This window comes from Gracilinanus agilis, chromosome 2, assembly GCF_016433145.1.
Source record: "Gracilinanus agilis isolate LMUSP501 chromosome 2, AgileGrace, whole genome shotgun sequence".
Lineage (NCBI taxonomy): Eukaryota > Metazoa > Chordata > Mammalia > Didelphimorphia > Didelphidae > Gracilinanus > Gracilinanus agilis.
This window is the reverse complement of record NC_058131.1, coordinates 661,338,283-661,346,015: the sequence shown is the minus strand read 5'-3', so window position 1 is coordinate 661,346,015 and position 7,733 is coordinate 661,338,283. Positions and strand designations below refer to the sequence as shown.

Here is a 7,733-nt window from a genome sequence, read left to right as displayed (position 1 = left end):
GCGGGTGGGGGGAGCGCTAAAAGGAATAGCAAAGAGGAGAGAAGCCACAGAATCTAAGGGAGGGGAGGGGATTGTGGGAGGGGACAATCTCTGCCTCCGCCCCGCTCCGGCTTTGCTCCCTTTTTGTCCGCGATAGCTCGGGTGAGAGGAGGAGAGGGGCGGGATTAAGGACGGGAGACCCAAAGCTCCGCCCCCAGGAGCTCGGGGCTCCTCCCCCGGGCCCCAGACTGAGTGGGGAGGGGCACCTGAAGGCTCTGGGAGTCCGGAGGAGGAAGAGTGTGAGTAGCAGCTGCACCTGGGTTCGGTGAGGTTGCTCCTGGTCCTTGGGGCTCCCTGGGGAAAAGGGCTGGGGTCCCGATCTTAGGTAACGAGTCTTCTCCCCAGTCCTATGAGCCTGCAGGACTCCCCTATTTCCACGGATCCTGCACCTGCTGGGGGCTTTGCAAAGATGGTGGGAGGGTTACAGAAAAGCCCACACGTTGGTTGGGGGAGGGGACAGGTCCGGCTTCCAGACAGCCCTGGAGTTGTTGCTCCGTGACCTTGGTCAAGTTCACTTTCCCTCCCTGGGCCTCAGTTATCAGTTCTGTAAGACCGAGGGGCGGGAGAGGAGCGCCGGGGCTTCTCCTTCCAGCCCTGGATCCCGGGAGTTCCCCACTCCCACACGTGTCAGCCCGAGCCCAGTGTTGGCTGAACGCCGCGTGCCGGGTGCTGTGGGAACTTGCCGGGCCGGGGGAGGGGCCGGGCCGGGCCAGGTTGAATTGAGTCACTTCTCCACGACAGGTGTGTACAAAGTGCGTGCGCATCCCTGCTACGGTATTTTGCTGTGGGTGCTAGCTGTGAGGCTGGGCTTGACTTGGGGTGGTTATTTATTTACCGGGCGTAGTCTGTGCGCCTAGTCTGGCCGAGAGTCCAGACGAGTGGTGTGACTAGATAAACCTAGTTAGCGTGGACTTTGGCCAGGGAGCGTGACCGGGCGCAGATCCCATTGATAATCTGGTATACCCACGGGAACTCTGAGAACAAAGAAACCAGGCCCGTTTCCCAGCGGGGTCCCCAGCAGTCCAAACTCCCCGTCTCCTCGCGTTTAGTTCAGCTCACCTCGCCTACCCCCTCCCGCTTTGCCGCTCACTACTGGAACGAGCCAGCGCCCTGATGAGCAGGGATGCAGGAAAGAGTGATACAGTATTTTGAAGTTAGATGTTTCCTTCTCTGGCACCAACTTTAGAGCTTCTAAAAGAAAATGCTTCCAAGGTGGCTACCCGTAGGGTTCCTCTCTGCTTAAGAGTTAGTTTAAAATCCTGTTTAGGATTGATTCTAAGACAGCAGGTATGGGTTTAAAAAACAAAACAGTTTACAGTCTAGGAGGAGGAATAAGACAGGGACATAAGAGGAGCATTGACTAGGGCTATACATAAATAACCTATCAGCTTATCTCCCTTGATAACCAATTGTAATAACAACTGGTTTTTATATAGCTTTAAAATTTGCAAAGTGCCTTTACATAGATTATCTAATTTGAGCCTCATAGTTCATGAGATAAGTTGAACAGGTATCATCCCCATCTTTCAGATGAGAAAACTGGGCCTCAGAAAAATCAAGTGATTTGCCCATTATCACATGTTGGGGGGAGGTTGGTATTTGAACCCAGGTCTTCCAGATTCTCCAGTAGAGAATTCACTAGGTTGGGCTGTCTCTCTTCCAGGCACCCAGATCTCCCCTGTTTTAATGACCAATTTTTGCATCATAAATTACTTTAAATAATTTATCTTTAAATAAATTCATTTAAATCTATTTATAAATTGGAGATTTTCCTTGAGGAGTGAGGACTGCAGACAGTAGTTGCTGAGCTGTCAGGGCACAGTTTGGAGCTGAAAGCTTTTTTTTGGAGAACTGCTTGCCTTAGGCCACATCTTTCAGTTTCTGTGAATGAGCAGAAATTACAATCTCAAAAAGGATGACTACTTCCAACTAAGAGTAAGGCAGGTATTTCCAGGGAGTTTTCTTCGGAGCTGGTAATCTCCTGAACTACTAAGCTATGATTTTCTACTAAGCTATGATTCTGTTTTCCAACTATGTTGTGTTTGCAGTTAAAAAGGAAAACATTGTTGAGAAACTCGTGATGGATTTATTTGTAGGTAGGTTAAAGTTCTGGTCAGTTATGTTTGGTAGGGAGCAGGAAGTGGAAAAAACAATCATTGGGGCTACAGAATAATTCATTCTTTTTAATGCTCCAGTGATCCAAAATGTAAATAAAAAAAGTAAGTTTCATAGCCTAGAGATGGGATGCTCAGCTAAATGAAATAAAAACATTCCTATGAGTGTTTATGAGAGAATCAAAGAAATAAAAACTAATTAGGAGAGAAAGAATGTAAGAAACCACATCTGGGAAAGCATCATGTTTTAGATATTATCATGGTTCTTACATCAGAATTCAGTGGACCTCATTTCATTAGAAAGGTGGGGGAATTTCCTAGTTTCTTGACCTGGACAAGTCACTTAACACCAACTGCCTAGCCCTTACCACTTGTCTTTTTAAAAAAATTCTTACTTTCCTGGAATCAATATTGTGTATTGTTTCCAAGGCAGAAGAGCACCCCAAGGCAATTGGGGTTAAATGATTTGCCTAGAGCCACACAGCTAGGAAGTGTCTGAGGCCATATTTGAACCCAGGACCTCCTATTTCCAGGCCTGACTAAGCCATTGTTATGGATAAAAATAGGAGACACTAAAATTTGGGGGTGATCTCCTTCCCTTGCTGAGTGACGGAGGGGTAAAAGGTGATTGAGGTAATAGGAAAGGATTGAAAGGGATGGCTGGGTTTAGGGAGGAATGGACAAGGCAGTATTAGGATAGTAATGATATAGGGTGAGATGCTCAGGAGAGGCAGCCGACACAGACTAGACACCCAGGCTAGAGACAGAGGATATTGGGGTAATAGGCTGAAACCCTTCCAGGCAGGAAAGGTACTTTTACAGACACAAGGAATAGGGCCAGTCAGAAGTGGTTTGAATCTGACTTGAGGGCTTTCTTGTCAGTTTCTCAAGTCCTCAAAGGAGGAATCACTAGGCTCCTCCCTGTCAGTGAAACTGAAGGAATTCAGGAGGAAGCTTTGGGCAACTACTTCCTCTCAAGATGGATGCCTCCAGTTTCCCTCAGGAACTAAAAGATAATTATTCTTTCCCCTTCACCCTTGCCTAATTTCTTCAACACAAAGATTTTCCAGAGGGTTTGATTAGGTAACCAAGAGTTTTATTAATGTTTCAGGATTGGTCAGGAAGGAGAGAGGGGTTTGGGGTTTCTGACAGCTACTAGGGAGAAACTCAAGATGGGGGAGGGACACAGGAATGGGTTAGACAGAGAGAACCTGCTCTCTCAGCCTGGGAAGATTTGGCTGCTTTTAAGGTAGAGGGTATACTAAAGGGATAGTTTGAATTCCTACTTGCCTATTGGGTAAAACTAAACTCACAGAGTCTTTTCACTAAAAACCCAAAAGCCACCCTGCCTCCCAGAGTCCCGAAAAAACAGGCAGGGGAAACAGGAAAATAAAATGGAGAAGGTCAGGGAGAGGTCCAGAGAAATTAACTAGGTATAAATTGTCCAAAGATAAGGCACAGGCCAAAGCAAACCAAAAGCCAAAATAGAGCTCTGGTTGATCCTATCACACTGTTCAAGCGTCAGGGACCAATTGAACTTTCTCAGAATTCTAAGGCTTCTAACTGCCAGAAGTTTTCAGTTGGTCCCCTGTAAGAGCAAAAACCTCTCTCTTGCATCTTTTGCATTACACCATCTAGCTGCATTCTTTGCCTTGGAAACAATACTTAGTATCAATTCTAAGACAGAAAGTAAGGATTTAAAAAAAAAAGAAAGAAAAGGAACAGGAAATTATGGGCATGGAATTTTATATCTATTGTTAGATTAAGTTGATATGTTTTAATATAGCTGAACATCCTGTTTCTTCATTTTTGTTACAAGGGTTGGCTCGATGAGTAGGGATTGGGATGGATATGTTCAGAAATGACATTGATATAAAAATAAAAGATATCAATACAAATTATTTTTAAAGGGATCCATAACATTAATGAACACAGATTATATACTGAGTTATAATGCTAATGACAACAGAATAAATGCCATACTAGGATTTTTTGGGAAGAAACAAGAAAGAAGGTTCTACTGAGGCCATTCTATGTGCACAAGTTGACCAAAGGGAAAATGGGGCATTGAAATTAGACCTTGGTCAGCCAACAGAGAATGTAATGGGATTCCAATACCCTACAGTGGGATATTTAGAGAGCCTCTTGTGTCCCTTCCCATTCTGGAGATTGTCTTTTACTCTAGTCATAAAGAATCTTGGAACCATGTTTCTTTGTGTTAGGGACTCTTTTCTTCTGTCTTTTTCAAATTCAGAAATTTATCCTCTTGTTTCTTTTTAAGATAAAGAAATGAGTTCATGTTAATATGATAATATGTTCCCCACCACAAACCTGTGAGGTAGATGGTGTAATATAGGATTACCCTTATTTTAAAGATGAGGAAACTGAGACCACTTAGAAACTTGACTAGAGTAATTTGGTCAGGACACATTAAAACTGAGATCTGAGCTGAGGTCTTCTGATTTCAAATCCAACCCTCTTTACACTGAAAATTTAATGATTAGGGTTAGTCATCACCCCACATTCTTGCTTCTGTTGGCATGTGAGGAATATGTGTCACATTCTTGGAAGAGAGTAAGAGCAGCTGAGTACACAAAGATCCTACTGGATGGGTGGTTTTTAAAACAAATATCACAAGTATAGAACACCCCAGAATTCTGCCTAGGGGCTAATGAATGTGGACCCATGCTACATCCAAGCTATGTTCAGGAAAGAGCATAACTCAGTGCATGAAAAGGGCATGGGAATACTGCTAAGAAAAACATTTCTGCCCTCATCTAACCTATACTCAAATGAATTGATTCACTAGAACCAATCTTCAGTGAATTTGGATTTTATTAATAAAGCTCTCAGAGTACCTACTCTCCCTGTGTAGGTCTCTCTGAATTACCCATCATTCTAGGAACACTGTCATCAGCACCCACTCAAAACTGTAGTTCACAAATCCCTACAAATATATGAATTTTTTTAATGAAGCAGTCAGGATACATTTGAAAGAATATAAAAACCATTTGATCAAAAGCACAGCAAATCAAATGAAAAAAAAAATATCCATAGTTGCTGTGTGGAGCCTGGCGCCACAAAGCCTCCCTCCTTCCAGCATCTTCTCAGAGTGGCATGCAAATGAATAGAACCAGGATAAAAAAAGCTTTGCCTAGTACACTTAGTCTTTCCTCTCCATCCTCCTAGCCCACATCTCTGGGTTTATTATATTTGGTGGTGTTAAGTCATTTTTTAGTCATGTCTGACTCTTTGTGACCCCATTTGGGGTTTCCTCGGTAAAGATAATGGAATCTTTGCCATTTCCTTCATTTTACAGATGAGAAAACTGAGATAAATAGGGTTAAAGTGACTTGCCTACGGTCATGCAACTAGTAAGTGTCTGAGGCCAAATTTGAACTCATGAAGATGGGTCTTCCTGACTCCAGGCCTCTATATAATATATATAGATTTATGTATGTATGTATGTACATACGTATGAATATGTTCTAGTAACAAACAAAAAAGCCCCTGCATTTTGTTATATTCTTTATTTTCCCCATCTCCCTACTGGACACAGAGAAAGTATGGCATCATAGATAGGAATCTTAGACTAGGAATCTGGAAATCTGCATTCTAGTCCTGACTGCCACAGACTACCTTTTTACAGGATTAATTAGATTTAATATATATAATCTTAGAGAGAAGGCACTAATATTAAGGGAGAGAGAGAAAGGCTTCTTATAGAAAGTGGGATTTTGGCTGGGGCTTAAAGGAAGCCACAAAGCAGAAATGAGGAGAGAGAATTCCAGGCATTGGAAAACAGTCAGAAAATGAGTAAAAAGATGAAGCTTCTTGGTTTTTCTTCTAAGTTTTTAAAATTTAAAACACATATCTTCTGTCTTAATATCAGATCTAAAAGAGAAAGTAAGGGTTTTAAAATAAAAAATCCTTGCCACTGCTCTTCTGTCTTAATATCTAAGACAGAAGAAGAGTGGTGTCAAGGGCTAAACAGTTAGGGTTAAGTGAATTGCCCAGGGTCATACAGCTATAAGTGTCTGAGGTCAGATTTTAACTCAGGTCCTCTCAACTTTAGACCAGACACTTTATCCAGCTGCTCCAAAGTGTCTTGTTTGAAGAGACCAGTGACCCCAACTATAGCAATCCCAGAATACACTAGGAAAGTGAGGGTGGGGAGATCTAAGAGGATTAGAAAAGTAAGAGTTTGCCCTATTATAAAAGGTTTTTTAAAAGTTAAAATACTTTAAATTTAATCCTTGAGGTGATAGGAAACTGCTACAGTTTATTGAATAAGGAGTGACTTCGTCAGACCTGTGCTAGTACAATGAGAAGTTCAGCTGGACAATCTTTTTCTTTTTAAATATTTTATTTTCCCCATTTTTACATGTAATATCAATTTTTAACCCATGTTTTCTGAAGTTATACGGTCCAAATGGTCTCCTTCCCCCCTCTTAGAGATGGTAAGCAATTTGACCTGGGTTATATGTATATTATGATGCAAAACATACTTCCATATTGGCCACTACTATAAGGGAATACTCATATAAAACTAAAACCCTCAAATAAAAACATAAATAAACTAATGTGAAAAATAGAGTGCTTTGATCTGCATTTCAGTTCCAATAGTTCTTTCTCTGGAGGGGGAATAGCATTCCTTCAGAATTGTCCTAAATCTTTGTATTTGCTGAAAGTAGCTAAGTCTTTCCCACTTAATCATCATACAATATTGCTGTCATTGTGTTCTTCTGTTTCTGTTTATTTCACTTTGCATCAGTTCATACAAGCCTTTTCTGGCTTTTTCTGAAATCATCCTTGAGCTGGACAGCCTTTATAGTCTTTCCAGGCTCTAACTTTCTAAGATTCAGACAAGAAGAAAAAGGATATTACTATTTCTCCCCTCTCTCCTTAATCTTAAGGGTTCATCCTAGCGTAGGTATGAGAGCCCTGGACTTGGAATCAAGAAAACTTGATGTGAGGATCAGGAAGATCTTGTTTCACTTTTTGACTGTGGGATCCTGGAAAAGTCACTTACCCTCCTCTCAGCCTCAGGTCCTTCATCTATAAAAGGAGAGTCCTAACAATCCCTTCCTCAAAGAGTTGTTGTGAGGGTATAAATTATTTGCAAGCCTTTGAGCACTACATGAACAGATCCTATTATTAATGCTACTTAAGAGCTTAGTCTCTCTTTTTGTATCCAGTTGTGAATAATAAGAGCTAATGTTTAAGGTGAAGGCTCCATCTCCTCCAGAACCTTCAGACAGCAAAGAAAGATTCTGTTTTGTTCATTGTACTCTGCTTACTAAAACAGGAAAGGGAACTTAAATGTTTTTAAAAGATTTTTAAAAAATAAGTGTTGAAATAAAAAAAAAATTGGATATAATCCCTGTTTCCTAGAAAATTCTGTTAATGAGAACTCTCTTTTTTCCAGAACATTCCTCTTAACTGAAATTTTAATATAACTCCCTTTTTTCCAGAACATTCCTCTTAACTGAAATTTTAATGTATGTCATTGCTTCTGCAAGAAAAAGAGATCATGTTCATAGTTTTTGTTTCATAGAGCTCAAATCTCAGTAATTCATG

The 7,733-nt window shown here is 41.3% G+C and overlaps 1 protein-coding gene across 2 annotated transcripts in view; it reads left to right on the top strand.

The window, feature by feature from the left end:
* The first annotated feature begins 240 nt into the window (after positions 1–240).
* The window catches only part of PRXL2A (peroxiredoxin like 2A), a 40,000-nt gene continuing 32,507 nt past the window's right edge, over positions 241–7,733 (top strand). Inside the window, exon 1 of one of the 2 annotated variants that reach the window (XM_044665796.1) lies at positions 241–278. The gene's annotated coding sequence lies outside the window, so the exon portion shown is untranslated. Of the gene's footprint in view, positions 305–7,733 lie in introns of both variants that reach the window. The other variant, XM_044665797.1, reaches the window with a different exon arrangement.